General features: G+C 44.7%; 1 protein-coding gene across 5 annotated transcripts in view; it reads right to left on the reverse strand.

Annotated features, from left to right (window-relative positions):
- Window positions 1–16,201, reverse strand: part of TSPAN4 (tetraspanin 4) — a 375,697-nt gene that overhangs the window by 321,039 nt on the left and 38,457 nt on the right. Inside the window, exon 1 of one of the 5 annotated variants that reach the window (XM_066610319.1) lies at window positions 13,840–13,859. The exons of the other annotated variants lie outside the window; for them this stretch is intronic. The gene's annotated coding sequence lies outside the window, so the exon portion shown is untranslated. Of the gene's footprint in view, window positions 1–13,839; window positions 13,860–16,201 lie in introns of those variants that run through there. 5 annotated transcript variants of the gene reach the window in all.

Consider the following 16,201-nt stretch of genomic DNA (forward strand, 5'->3'; position numbering starts at 1 on the left):
GTTTTCAGCATTTCCCTGGGTCTCCCAAGTGATGACCTTAAACTTGGACCACTTGCCACAACTGCAACTAAACTTCCATTCATGCAGTCCTCTTTCCCCTCCCACCCTTTCTTCCCCTGACATGATAGTGAGGAAGATTCCAGAGGATTCATCTTTGCATTGTCATAGCTACCACCAGGGGAGGCTCAGACTGCTATTCTTCGAATGTTCTGTGGCAATGTTAGATAATCCTTGCATCAGCATTCCCACCTGCATACACCAGTCAAAAACCTCTCTAGGACATTTGCCTTTTGATCCTGTCTGACTTTGACATTTCTATGAATTGTTCTTCGTGATGTCTTAATTTATTTATATTTCAAACTGCATTCTGGACGGCATGATGGAACAGAACTGGTTGCCCTGGAAACCCACACCATTCTGTGTTTGCTGGGGAAAATTAACTTGACCTTCACCATTCCATCAGTTAGGACCTATAATCAGTAGCCATTAACTATCACACTAGGAAGGCATTTGCTTTCTGACAAGAAAATAAGTGGGAGAAATTGGCACCTTCACACATGAGGATCTGTGCACTGTAGGGCATTTATGTACCATTTGCCTTTTATGAAATAGCTTTTGGTGATAGAAGAGAACACTCACTTCCTAGAAAGACCTGATACAACAAGATACAAAGCTGTCCTATGCCAAACTTTCTTCACACTGTGGTTGATGGTTCATGGAATGAGAATAGAGTGAGATATTATGGTTTTTACAAAATATTACTCTGAAATAACTCAAAGAACATGACTTCAGAGATTACAAGTCACTCCTGCCAGAAGGACTTTTTTTTTTTGCATAAAACAACAAAAACAGTGCCTATTTATCCTGTGCCAACATTGCTACAGTTATGCAAATATGTCACGGGTTGATCCCCAGTCCTGACAGGTAATTTGCCGGCTGCACAGTAACAGGCCTGAAGCCTTGGCCAAACCAGGACTGCACAGCATCCTGGGAGCCTCAAGCTGATGCAACATCGGGTGATGTGCATCATGTGACCTCATGTGAGTGTGTGCGTGTGTGGCAGCAACAGCACAGTCAGCATGACTGTGCAGTATTTCCTACACACTGATTGGATGCAGGAAGTATAAATGTCCAGCAGAGGCAAGTGTGTGGGAGAAGCAGAGCATTGTGAGCCGGAGGCTACGTTGGTTGGAAGAGTGGATCGTGTACCGTTTGTACTACTTGGACTTTGTAAATATCTGTACATAAGTAAAGGAGGAGTGTGGTGGAGAACTTCTGCCTTTGAGTCTTATTTGTCGCCAGGGGTGATAGTGCTTCGGCCTTGAGGTACAGAAACAACAACAGCTGTGCAGCTGTCTGCCGTGCCAAGCCGTCGGCAGAGCTCTAGCAGCAGAGCGGAGCAGTCCCGGATCGGCCTGGGCACAACACAGCTCGCAACAAAATAACATACACAAATCAAAACAATTGCATTTTGCAAATGCTAGGCTTTTAGTTTACACTATTAAAGTTCTGGAACTTACTGAATCTTATTCCCCATCATCACCTCACTACTACAATTTTCTTGCTTCCTCTTGTGAAATCTGGAGTCCCTCAACACGCCTTCTATTCACCAATGCAGGTCTGAAACACCAACTGGGGAAAAATTACAGGGGGGAAGCAATGGGATGGAGGGAAGGTAAGGGTTAAGAACCTTTCCTCCTACCCACTGCTTTGTCCTTGCAAACTGCTACCTCTGTAGGCCTTTGCAAAGAAGAAGTGGCAGCAGAGGTTTCAAGACATGAGGCCAAGGTAGAACTCATCTGTCTGTCCTCAAGTCAGCTGCTCTTGTTTCTACAGGTCAGATGAGAAGTTTTTCTTCCACCTGTTGCCAGGGGGGAGGTCTGAATGAAAGTATTTCAGAAGAGATCACTCGAATTGGATGTCTTCTGCTTTCCATGTCAAGAGATCTGAATTTTCAGAAATATGCAGAAATCAAAAGATAAGCGTTCAATTTGTTCAAATCAAGAGATCACACACAAATATAACCTCAATATGGATTAAACATTTAGGTAGCTAACGGCGCAATCCTAATGCACCATTGAGCTGGTGCAAGTCCCTTCTGCCAGCTCAGAAGGGTTGCAAATGTGCCACAAAGAACGTTTGTGCCTCCTCTAGAGTCGACTGGGCCGGCGCAGGGACGCGCGCCGGCCTGCAGAAGATGAATCCAGCTTCCACACCAACTTAGCCAGGGAGCCGGCGTCAGCTGAGCTTGGCCGACGCAAGGGTCTGGGGTGGAGGGGAGGGGGCGGGGAGGAGGTGGGAGGGAGGCATTCCGGGGTAGGAGGAGGGCAGAGGGAGGGTGGACCCAGGGGCAGGCAGGGAGCAGGAGGGGGGGCTGGGACCTGGCAGATATGCCGGATCCTAGCTCTCATTCCCAAGCAGCATGCAGCAACTACAAGCCACTCTGCTCTCCTTAGACTTATGCCACCTTCAGAGGTAGGGCAAGTCCAAGGAGACCCCTGGGGCTGCGATAGTTTACCTGGGGATAAGGGAAAGAGTTTCCCCTTGCTTCTGGCTGAAACACTTTGGGCCCTTATCTTGCGCTGGATACAGCACAGGCCTCCTGGTCTGCCTGTTCCAGTATAAGATAGGATTGTGCTATAAATAATATAATAAACAGCCACTGGGTAGATGGGACTCATCAGCCTGGGAAGGCAGCTCATCTGAGAGAAGGAAAACTCTTATCCCAAACCTCCACTGCCTTGTGGCTACATCCAGGTATGGAAAAGGCTTCAGGAGTCAACCTCGAGGCAAAATCCGGAGCCGGAGTCCCTGAGGCAGTTCATGGCTGAATACAGTCACGTTCTGGCAACTCCTGCGATGCCGCTGGAACCAACCATACTGGCCTCTGCCTTTCCATTGGACCATTTCAGCGACGTGGAGAGGGGGAATTTGCTGCATGGGTAACAGCCTATCCTCCATATCTACTTTACCCAGGCTTCGCGCACTGGAGAGGACACTCTGTTCCAGAACACTATTCAGAGCACGATACCATAGTCTTCCGAGACTGAAGGATGCCAACAAACAATATAATAAAGTCTTAACAAAGCCTTCATCTGATCTGGACTAGTACATCACATGAGGGTTATCAGTCTGAATAATATCAGAGTAGAATAAGCTCTTCAGTGGATACCAGCCTGTGCAATGGCAGTACATGTTCTTTGCTATTACATGACATGCTTCAGCATTGCTATCGGATCTGTAGGTCATGTTCAATGCTTCTAATGCTGACTGAATGCTGTGCTCCTTGTGAAGCGGTTTGTTGACCCAAGGAACAAGAACCAGAGATGAAAAGACCTCATAAAAACGCACACAGGTGGAGGCTAGCAGTAATAAGACAGATATCATTTGGGGGCATTTCAGCCAACCTGCACTGCCATTTGATTATGGCCTTCTTTTCATTTTTGCAACAAAGAAGAAAATGTTCTAATTGGCAAAAACAATAAGCTGCTCATTTCTTTACAAAGAGGAAAAAGGCATTAGCACGTGTACATGCAGCTCTTTGAGTATTAAGACAACTTTGTCAGCATATGCAAGTTATTCAAGGGAGACCACTGGCCATGCCACTTTGGAAAAAGTTCTGCAATGCTCCTGCTGCCATGGTTCCCTACTAGCTGTCACTATAGGATGTTCCTATGAGACAATGTCAGAGACCACTGCTAAGTCAGACAGGTTATGCGCTGGCTGAGGACCCTGGCAGAAGGGAAATACAAGAGAGGTGAGGGTGAAAGGTGCAACAAACAATTTTTTATTGTGGGGATTATTTAACAACAATAGGGAAGGGGAAATCAAAATAAAGCCTAAATATGCACACACACTATAATGCATTCACACAAAGCAGGAAACTGAAGGCTTAACACAGCACCAGCAGGTCAAATCACAACAAAACCAACAGCAAGCAGCGAGACACATGGAGTCCCATGATCCAGCTTTTTGAACCTTTTTCTCACATAGGGTTCTATGGAATTTTCTGTAGGTGAGTTCATCAAGGAATCTTCTTTGATGGCTTATCATCCCTAGTCCTAAACGGGTTTTCTATCATCCTGAGAGTGTGGTAGCTGGCTTCAAAGGCCAGCTGATTCTCACTAAAGCAGAAGTGAAGCAGGCAAAGTGTCCATTAGGCCTAAGCTCAAGAGTGTGGAAAGGATGGGTGAGTGACCAGCAACAGGTCATCACAACTCAGGAGACTCTCAGAAATGTGACTCTCACATCTCACAAGTGTGAAAGGCTGGTATAAGCTTGGGAAGAAAATTCTGCCAGGGTGTTGGCCAGGACGGGGCCAGTACCATCTAGGCCTTGGAGATTGGATTGGGAAGCTAGAGCCTGTAGAGAAACAGTATTGCTCTATTGACTAGGCAAAGACAAAGGATGAGCCTTTTCATTTATAATCTTAGCATTTAGACAAGGCCCTTTCAAGACCCAATATCACAGCACTTGGAGAGTTAAATAATGATGGATGTCCATATCATACAGCACCAGAATCTACAAAAGGAATGAAGTGGGGGAGGTAGCACTTCACTTACAGAATCTTCTCCAAAACCATAAAAACATGCGCCTAGATACCAGATTAGTTGAGCACATGGTTCCTAACTTCCTTGGAGAAATGACAGTCTGAATTTCAGTTAGGTAAAGATGGTTTATCTCCTTTCTCACGCAATGTCATTTCTGCAGTAAGAAGAAGCTTTGGCAAGCGAAACTCAGAACAAGGTCAAAGTCATCTGTTCATAGATGCTAGCTGTCAAGAGACCAATGACATACCAGTATGCAGCCAGCAGCATTTCATGGGGAACTCAGGAGTAACATCACCTCAGCATACAAGGTAAGCAACTCATCTGACCACCATCATAAACATGACAATGAACAAAGCAAGAAGGGGGAGGGCTGGCAGAAGTTCAGAAAACAAACTGCCAGACTGGTCTTGTTCTGTATCTCTTAGCACTCCTAAGATAAGAACTGTAATAAATTCAATTCAATCCAATCATGGATTGTCTGACAAGATACCAATCAAACCTACTTGGCACCTGGGGCAGCTAGGTATTGCGTTGCCTTTTCTCTATGTGCAGCAAATAGCACATACAGTGAAATTTTTATACCCTGCCCCAACTCCCCTCACCACCCCAATTTGATCTCTCTCTCTCTTCCCTTGGTGCTGCACCACTCTCTCCTTCCCTCATATGCTGAACACACACACACACAGAGAGAGAGAGAGAGAGAGAGACAGAGAGAGAGAGAGAGAGAGAGAGAGAGAGAGAGAGAGAGAGGTTTCCCTAGCTAATGTTTGACAAGAAAGAACCCCAGGGCTGGCTTACCCCTGCATGCACATAAGGGCCACTGAAACTATAGGAGGTCAAGGGTGCCAAAATTCCTTAGGCAGCTGCCTCAGTGACATAAATGCCTTGGAGAGAAAGCCCTGGTCTGCATCTTCAGAGGCAGCTCATGGCTCATCCATTAATGATATCCCCTACATTCCAGAGCCTTCTGATCTCCATCAGCTGCTAAGGGCATAGATACAGCTGTAAAGGGATGTAAAGAAGGGACAGGCATTCAAAATCAAAATGAGAAAGCGGTACTGGTCAACTCTCAATCATTCAATTTGTTGCTACGTTGCTCAGTACACAGAGAAACACAAAGGAGAGGAAGGAAGGCAGCATTTTGATTCACTCACAGCAGCAACAACATACACACACATGCACACCTTGGGTCAGCCTTGAATTGCTTCAGCTGAGTATATGGAGTACCACCAGAGCTCTTCCCTTACCATACAAATTCTAACTCATGAAAAATGTTTCTGCCTGCCCCTGCCCTAGTGGGCTCATCCCAAGGGGACAGGTCTACTTTGTAGGAGTTGGGGCATGACATCACCAGTACCCTGAGGTGGCCCTGGCCCAATAAACACAATTGCGGGGACTCATGTCTGTGCTCCAGTTCCTGTTTATTTTGGAATTCTTTTCTTTCACATTCAGGTCCCTGCCAGCTCCCAATAGCAAACTACACAGATCTTCACTGAGCCCTTAGGGCTCTTCTTTTCCTTCAAGTCCCCTCCCCCCACACACATTTGGCATCTCCCTCCGTCCTCCAGTTGTCAGCGTTTTCTCACACTGTTCTACATCTTCTCTCCACCCTTTCTCCTGTCTGACTCCACCCCTTATCCTGGCTTTCCTCTGACACTTGTCCCACTCATGCTTAGTTTAACTCCTTTGTCTGTATTGGTTTCCAGTCCACTCCTCCTCTCTGTCACTGACCCATCTCACTTTCTGCCTTGGTCTCAGTCTCTTGTCTGTTCCAGCTTGTTCTGCCTCTATTCTGCCACTCATCCCGCTCTCCTTCAGCCTATCTTCCATTCTTCCTTGTCTCTGTCAGCCTTCCGCCCTCTTCTCACCTTGTCCTTTACCTTCCATTTTGCTTCACTTACCTTCTTCCTTCTCGTCCCATACTGCTCTTTTCACCTTCCCTCCCCATCATCTCCTTTCAAATCCTCCATTGCACTGCTGCCCCTTCACCCTAACACTCCCAAGGTAGGCAGCATCCAGTAGGTCCAGCCTTAAGGCCAAACTGGGCCCCGTGCCTGGAGGGGCCCCACACTGGGGTGATGAGAGGAGCACCCACACCCACAGCCAGCACCTCGTTTGTAGCTGATGCTCCGGCATGGAATCTTCCATGCAAAGGCATCCCAAGGAGAGCAGAGTGAATGGAGCATTGCTATTGGATGGCCTTCTCTCCCTCTCCCTCTCCCTGGATCCAACTGGCTTGGAATTAACCCCCCCCCCCAGCAGTTGGCAGTGACGCTGCTGCCACGTGCCTCACTGCTACCACTCATCCTAGTGAGTAGGGGGGCCATGAGGGTCCCTCCCCCACAAAAATGTTTTGCCAATTGGGTCCTGCAGCTCCTAAGGCCATCCCTGATATCCAGCATCCATCCACAAGTCATCCTCCGGTGATAACATCACAGTCTTGCATTTTGGGGCATCTCTGAGTCATAGGCAAGGCTGGGGACACAAAATGTTCCTTGATGCAACATAGCAGTTTCACATACTACATTACCCGAATAAGTAGAAGTTAAATGCACTGCTGGGAACTACTAAATAATGCATCAATGTATGAAAACCATTTTAGCCATGAAACATATTTTAAACTTTTAAAAGTTAAAAATTTTACAAATTAAGCCTCAAAAAAATACTACTAATATTTCAAATTACTATCAGTCTAAACCTAAGGCATTAAAAGATTTGGGTAAAGAAGCTAGCTGCAGTGTGGACTGCTTTTAACCTTAATATCCATTTGATTTAACATATAAATGTATGCTAAATCTTCCCTCTATTAAAAAATAACTCGTATATAATCTGATCCACAACTCCGTCAAACTGAAGTAGCAGGAATCAGCAGAATTTAGCCCCCATGAATTAACCCAAGTGCCCTAAGTTTGTAAAAGTCACTTTAAGAAATGGTAAATGGTAGAAATCACTTAAGAAAAAGATAAATCCAAGTTGTTCAAATTGACCAGGATGAGAAATAGCCTGATAATGCTCAATACATGCTCTTCACATTCACCAAACAAGAACATTTGCAGGAAGCAAAAGAGGCTTGGTAGAACAAGTTTGCTACAGCTTTGACGGAAAATTTACTGCCAAAAACCTAAGCCATTCAAGAAGTACTTTAAAAACATTACTCAATGCCAAGACTGGAGAGAGAATTTTTTTTTTAAAGAAACATTTTTCCTCCGGTATGCATTTGTACTCTTTGCAGTCTTTGCCATCTTGGGCTCTATACTTTCTGAGCAACTCAATTTCTAGCTGTTTGAAAATGCTGACATCTCTTTGAACAGCAATATTCTCCACAACCACAGAGAAAATGTAGCTTCAGCTCCAAGTCATATAAAAGATTGTTCTGAGCTTTGAAATGATACTAAATTTAAGCTGCAATTTCAAGTAGCTGAGTAGAGATTGGCATTTTAATGGCTGCCCTTCTCTTCCCGCCCCCCCTTCTCTCAACCCCTTTTGCAACATCATTTTTAATGTCAAGCTTTTGGATTCCCCCCCCCCCAAACATACCATTTAAATATCATATTATCATTACACATCATTACAATTCAATCCACATTACACCTGTTACCTTCACATCACTGCAGCCAGGCTCAACCTGCATTCTTAACAAAGACTAATCACTGTTTCCTCAAAAGCCACAGAATTGTTCAGAGACAAGATGCTGATGCTGGGACACACAGTCATGATTAACTACGGTTCATGGCAGGAGAGTTCAGAAGAACCCTCAGCACTCTCTCGACAGCAGTGATGCCAGGTCGTACAGAGCCTGATTAGTCCAAAGGCTGTGTTTTATTTACAAATACAAATTTCTACAACTCACATTATTTTTCACAACTGTGTCCTTTCTTTCCTCCAAAATTATCCCATTGGATTGAAGGGTACATTGTTAGCATTGCAATTATGTCCATTCCCCCTTGGTGATCCTTACTGGGGGAATGCTATTCCTCTTGAACTTTGGATGGCTCCCGCAGTTGCTAATGTTAACCATGTATTAAAAACTCAGCTCTTGCCTTTTGAACCGAGGTTCCCCTCTACCCTTTCCTTTCCCTCATGAGTCAGCTCATATTCAGAGGATGAGCTTGCAGACAGGAGCTGTCTATTAAAAAAACTGACTTCAGTGCTGAGCAGTATTTGGCTTACAATTTATTTATTATGCTTTTATCCAGTCCCTCCTCCAGGGCATTCAATCCCATTTTATCCTGACTATAACCCTAGGTGGAGAAATAGTGACTGGCTCAGTGTCACCCAAAGAACTCCATGTCTGGATAGGGATTTGAGGATGGGTCTCCCCAAGTTATAGTCCAACATTTTTAACTACTGTACATCATTGGAAATAATTATAAAATTATGACTCAGGTCCAGAGCCGGACCTGCTCAAGCACAATACCTGCAAAAGGAATCTTTCTCAGCCTCTGTTCCCCACTATAGCACCATAAGCTCCCTCCAAAGACTATCCTGAGGATCCAGTGATCCTTTGGAATAATGGCAGCGGAGGGGAAGAAGACAATCCCAGAAAACAGGGTAGAACTCTGCTCATGAATGATGCCTGCTTCCAATTTTTAGTGATGCTCACGGCCCTGCATCCCTATTAGCCAGCTACCCACTTAGAGGATCTCCCAAGCCTCCTATGGTCTCAGACTCCTATGAAAGGACAAAGGGGTGGGAAAGATTCCTTGTGTGTTACTCCACTCACACATATCAGAATCCAACAACAATAGTAGTAGTGGTAATATCCATGTTGGCATACTTCAGTCTCAGAAGACTATGGTATCGCGCTCTGAATGGTGGTTCTGGAACAGTGTCCTCTCCAGTGCACGAAGCCTGGGTAAAGTAGGTATGGAGGATAGGCTGTTACCCATGCAGCAAATCCCCCCTCTCCACGTCGCTGAAATGGTCCAATGAAAAGGCAGAAGCCAATACGGTTGGTTCCAGCGGCGTCGCAGGAGTTGCCAGAGCGTGACTGTGTACAGCCGCGAACTGCCTCAGGGACTCCGGCTCCGGATTTTACCTCGAGGTTGACTCCTGAAGCCTTTTCCATAACTGGATGTAGCCGCAAGGCAGTGGAGGTTTAGGAACAGAGTTTTCCTTCTCTCAGATGAGCTGCCTTTCCAGGCTAACGAGTCCCATCTACCCGGTGGTAATAGTAGTAGTAGTAATAGTGGTAATAGTAGTAGTAGTAATTTCAAATTTCTTAATTCTTCAAGTTATGTTTGACTGAGGTACATGATTGACCCATGGTCAACTAGCAAATTTCTTGGGTTGTTTTGAACCTGGCCTCACTCATGCAAGTCCAGCTCCCTCTCACAAGGGCATCCACAGCTGTTTGTCTATCTGTACAAATGGTCTACTTCTTTTTCCTTCATTTAAGGAGCTCTATCTCGCAACTGGCCTTGCCCAACTTTTCTCTCCCATACCAAAACCCCCAAGTGATTGGCTAATCAAGATGAAAGAGAATTAGTTAATTAGTAGCAAAGGGTAGCAAATACATTCAATGAGATGTATTCTCACTGACAACATTGAAAACTAAAAGACTTCTTCCTCGCTGAAGTCATGCAGCTGTTTGCGTAATTCTATAGAATACAGTGTATTCTTAAGTTTTATATCTCACTAATTGGATGAGATGGAATTGCTGCCTCCTAGAAAATATCTAAAAGAAAAAAGGAGGAGTTTAGAAACAGCTCAGTGAAGCTTTGGGTGAGGTGTAGGTTTTATGTAACATCCCAATCATTTATCTCATGCTTTCAGATTCACCTTGCCTGCTAACCCTTGAAGAGGCTTATTTGACTCAGGGAGCATCCAACTCACCTCCCAAAGAGACTGAGACCTGATAACCAGTGTTCTGTGAAAACTGTCTATAGCTTTTCAGGCTATTTGTTGATCTCTAGGCCATTACTGTCCATTTGATTAGCAGACAGTGTCTCACCAAGTTCTTGGAAAGAGTTCTAACCCTGCTACCCAAGATCTTTTTAACTAGATTGACTGATCCTGAGATCTTATGCCTGTAAAACACGCGCTCCACCTCTCTGAAATGACTCCTTCCACACTCATGCTTGAGGAGCGTTTGTGCAAAAAAGAGTATGAAACACAAAAGAGGTTTCTCCTGGAAGTAGCAATGAACTGAAACCTGAATATACAGGGTACACTGTTGTCTGATTAGTCTTTTTATTTTGAGGCATGCAGGGAACATGCCCGAAAAGCACAGCCCAACTCAGTGCTAGATCCAGGACTGATAGCAAGAGGGCTCAGAGCCATAGGCCACAGTGAGGGTCACACTTTTAACCAGAACAATCACAAAAACACCCAAAACAGGCTGGCTCAGACCTCCATTAAACAAATCCCCTGAACTTAGTCAATAAGGGAAATCACACCTTCCAGTTAATTCCCTCTCAGGGAGTTACTTGGTGGGAGAGATTAGCTCCCCCACTGTAAGTGAATGAAGCAATTTCATGACACACCAAGTGGTTCCCCCTTTGCCTGTAGCCCTTGGTTCAGGCTACAGAGAATCACTCTCCAGTCATGGCCTCAAAACTGCAGAAATGTTTTCCCAGAAATGTTAAAATGGGGGCAGTAAATTTGGGGAAACAGAGATAGGCAAAAGAATAAGAGAAAACTATTCACAAAGTTGGAAAGCATTACAATTTAGAAGTGAACTGGCTCACTTTGAACAAGTAAGAAGTTCAATGAAAGTAATTAAGAAAAACCCTGTTGGAGCAGATCAAAGACCCATGAATTCCTGTTTCCCATAGTGACCAATATGGCAGATATCCAAGAGAAATCCACAAGCAGGGCATGAAAAGCAATAACCCACCTGTGCTATTGCCCCTCCCCCAAAGCAATTGGAATTCAGTTGCATGTCACCTCTGAAGATTTACTTAGTGAGCATGGATACCAGTTCTCCATGCACAGGACTGCAGCTTTAGAGGCGTGGTATAGCCAAATGCTTTCCTTTCACTTTTTGATCAGGATAAAACATCATTCACAGATCTGAGTTTAATGAATCATCTGCAGTTTTTGTTTCTGAGGTTAACTTCAGCAATTTATTTTTCATTCATTGTGCAGAAGACAACAAACCTGTAATTCAAACACAGCTGGAAAAAATGACATACTAAAATCCCTATCTGCAATATGTCATCTTCAAGATATGAGGCATTTTCCCAGCCCCCTTCTACGCTAGGGAAGCATCAAGCACAAAAATTTCATCCAGCAGGTGTCAAAATGATGCATTTCCTCCTCCCCCTTACTTGATCTGATCACTTTTCCCCAAATGAAGCTGAAAAACAGAGCACCCATTTATTTGGTCTTGGGTCTGTGATCAACAAAGTTTGAGGACCAATACATATCAAGAGTACTGTATTGTTGCCTAGGAGTCAAACCATGCTGCAAATGTTATCTCTGCACCCATGTGGTTTGACTTCTCATCAGCTACCAGTCTTGGTAAAGAAAAGAACTCACACTTGAAGTCTTTGCTGACAACGTGAAAAGCCACTAGCCTCTCAGAAACAGGGGAAAGAAGACATTCACTTCTCACCTGCTAGATCTTTAATTTTATTCTGAAACAGTCGGCAGATGGGCTCCATTCATAAGTGAACCTGTGCTCCTGTCTTTCTGAGACAAGGCACCTCACATTCAATCTGCACTGTGAGTGACAGGGAAGGCACCTTTCTATTCCAATTTATTCCTCACCAAGCAGAGTTGAAAGGTTCATTGTCCCCCTTCTCATCAGGATTTTCTTGCCTCTTCCACCCCTTTCCTTCTTCAGTACCTCAGATGCCACTACTCCCATTCACACTCACTTTCAATAGTACCATGAGATGTTCTCTGCACTCCTCAGAGATCATCCCTACATCATTCAGCTGGCTGGAAGTGCTCCCTGCTGCTAAGGCTACAGATGTACAAGGTGAACTAAAAGACACCTGTCTACAAAACAGACGGTATGACCACAGATATGCAATATAATAAGACTTCCGTATTTCTCTTCCCATCTGTCAGGCTATTTTCAGTGTGGGTTTTGCACTTTCAACAAGCCCAGAGAAACAATTACATTCATCTCTGTAATGAAACAAATGGGGAAAAGACACTCTTGTTTCTTTGTCAACATAACAGCCACCTTAGGTTTCAAATGGATATTTACTACAATGCAAACAAGCATAAAAACTAAGTAATGTCTGTCTGTCTGTCTGTCTGTCTCTCAGGAGATATGCCCAGTCTTGCTCTACAACTCCCTCAATGCATCACATTCAATCCAATAGATACAGGCAGGTGACCTTGATCTTTGGGACAGCCTCACCACTGATCCACAAACTCTGTTCTGTCTTGCATAGTCTCATGTGTATTCAGACTAATGACAGGTTTTGTGCGTGTTATTTTCTACCTTTCTGTGTGTGAGTGAATCCATTTTTTTCCTGTACTGCTTTAGGGGAGACTTGAGATTGGACTCAAGGCTCCATCCCAAACAAACTTCCCCGACTGCCACTCCAGTTACTCAAACTTTTGGGAAGCCGGGGTGAGCTCCCTTCAAATAACTGCAGGGCTCTTTAGAAGTGTTATTTGGTGGGAGAGACTGGCTGCCCCCCCCCACAAGGGGATGAAGCTGCTTTAGCGCACTTGCCTGCATCCCCTAGAGACCCACTCTCTAGCCACAGCCATTTGCCATGGTTCAAACCACAGGAATGTATCTCCCTTCTTTTTCCTTCCATTCCCCAGCTTTCCTCCATTGCCCTTTTGTCCCTATACCATAAAACCCCCAATTTCTTAGCCCCAGGTCTGTCTGGAAAACCCAGATATTTTCTTAAATCCTTTCTCCCCTTCTTTCTCTCTTACATGCTTGCACCATTACATGCCCCCATTTTTCTTTCTAATGACTTACTTTCTTCTCTCTCTTGATTTCCCTGCTTTGTAGTAATTGCTTAGGGCCTAGTTGTGGAGACATTAGATTGCTTTTTGATTCCCTTTCCTGTTAGTGTAAACTATCCCCACAAAAAAAGTTTGCTTTGTTCCTCTTTCACTCTTGCACCTTGCCTCCCTCTCCCCACCAAACCATTGAGTTATGGCAGCGGATTTCGAACTTACTGCTCTCTGGAGCACTTTGCACTCCCAAAAATGAGTCTCAGGGAGCCTTGCCAGTGCATGTGCAGAGTCACAGGGAACCCCAGAGTGCTAGTGCATGCAGCAGAAAGTGGTCATTTATGGTGTGCTCATGGAACCCCTGCTACACCTGATCACGTGTTTAAACCCCTGCTACACGTGTTTAAATGCTCACCTGGTAACAAGGCTGTTCCTCTCTGTAATGGGGATGCTCTTCAGCAGAAGTCCTCCCTCCCCTTCCTGAAAAGGTATTAGACTGGAGGGAAAGCAGCTTTGTGCTGAGTTGATTGCTTTTATCCAGGCCCCAGCATGCTCACAGCTGCAAAAAGCAGGTATATTATTTATCACTATGAGAATGGCTAAGTCAGCCATGAATCTATTAAAGGGAGAAAGTAGGAGCAGGTTCTCTCTTTCCAGAAGTGCTAATGGCCTGGACTGTACAGGCAGCCAAATGAACTTTAAACAGAATCTGCCCTTCCATTTCTATGGAGAGAAATTCATGACTTGTTGTCAAGATAACCCAGGATGCTACAAATAGAAAGGATGAAACAGTTGAAGATTGGGATAAAAGCCACAGATAATTTAGAGTCCTACCTCAGTGCTGGCACTGAGCTCCAGCTTCGGTACTGGGTATCACGAATGTACCATAAGGCATGTCTGGACACCCAGGTAAGAGTGAGCACTGATGCTGGCCCAGTACCAGTTGCTGCTGAGCCCAGTACCAGATGGATGCCGCCTGGAGTATGACAAGAGCTCTGGGTGGAAGTGAGGGCATCGGGGGAGGGGGTGTTCCAGGGTGGGGCGGGGATAGGAACCAGGGCAGAAGGGGGGGTGGGACCATATCCTATATTCTGTGTCGGGCTACACAGCCTGACACAGAGGATCTCAAGTCTGTAAAATAGCCAAAATAGCCAGCACAGACTTCAGAAGCCCCATTGTGGGACTTGGAGTTTTCCCAGGGGAAGGGGACAAAAGTCCTCTTCCCCCAAGAAGATTTCCAGAGGCCTCAGCAGGGCTACTGGATGCAGTGGCAACCACTTTATACTGCTACACCTGAAGGTGGTGATAGTCACTTATTATGGGCTGTTAGTCAATATGATACATCACCATTTATTTATCTTCACATTTTTACACTACCTTTACTCCAAGGTGCTCAGGATGGTGTACATGGTTTCTCCCCTCCTTTTGGCCTCACAGCAATCCTGTAAGGTAGGTGAGGCTAAGTGACTGGCCAAAGGTCACCTAGGAAGCTTCCTGGCCAAGAGGAAATTTGAACTTGGATCTTCCAGGTCTAAGTCGAACTCCACTACAAATATAATGATGCCCATGTTATTCACACACACACAAATTTTCACCCTTATCTCTGGAATAAGGGAGAGGGGGACTTGGGAGACTACTTCTGCCTCCATCTCACCTTGGATCTCAAGCTGCTGGACTTGGTGTTTCATTTTCTTGCCTTGTACCATCTTTTTACGAGACAATTCATTTTAGTATCTGCCATCTGTATTTATGACACTAGGATTTCCAAGCAAATACTTTATGTGGCCTTATATAATTGAAGCTAAAATGATTACCAAGCATCCCCATCTGATAGATTCCCCGAGTGAACTTTTCTCAAAACGGCATTAACTTTCAGTTCTGCTTACAACTTCAGAAATGCAATAGACTTTTGTCACAATTTCTATTCTCATTATTCACTCTCAAGGAAAGCTCATCTTCTACACTTAATATTCCATTAACTCACCTTCTAGCAGATAAAGCTATCCATGATGAAAATGTGCATTTTACTGCTTTCAGAAAACGTATCCACCGCCAGACTCTTCAGCTATTAGAGATGCTAAAGTCTCATATGTGGAAAATGCAATGAGTGTGCACATCTCATGTGATGATTCTCTTAGCTCATGATCCATAACAGGGTCTTACACTCCATGGTGAAAATGCTAGCTGGAAATAGATGAGAGAGCACATCTCCTAGAACTGTTAGTTAGGTGGATAAGAGATTAGGAGGAGTCTCTCATATGTTCAAATTGGATGAATCACAAACTGAGGCTCATCACTGTGATTGCTTGAAATCTTATTGTATCACACTTTGGTCTGTGGAAAAACCAGCCCTAATACAACTGAACTAGCAAACTGTGATACGTGCTTGCCCTGAAAAGGATAAATCATGGTTTGCTGGTTTGGGAAAAAATGGCAAACTATGGTTTGCTGCAAACTAGAGACAAACTTCAGGGGTCTACCATGAGGCCAGCTGAAGCAATTTTTTGAGTGGTGAGTTGGGGAGCAGTGAACTGGTGAGATGCAGAGAGGGGGAAAGAGCCAATAAGAAGACCATCAGGATAGCGGTAACTTCCAGGGCCACTGCCACAAATAAGCAATTGCACTGGCAAGGCTTGAAGGAAAAATAGAGGGCAGCTGTGAACCTGTTAAAATTGCTCTTCTTCCAAAAGAGCAACTGAAACAGGATTGTGCCTCCTTCTATTACAACTGCTGTTCCACAGCACTCACAACCTCTCCAAACAGGCTAGATGGGAGGA

The sequence above is a fragment of the Tiliqua scincoides genome, chromosome 1, assembly GCF_035046505.1.
Source record: "Tiliqua scincoides isolate rTilSci1 chromosome 1, rTilSci1.hap2, whole genome shotgun sequence".
NCBI classification, from domain to species: domain Eukaryota; kingdom Metazoa; phylum Chordata; class Lepidosauria; order Squamata; family Scincidae; genus Tiliqua; species Tiliqua scincoides.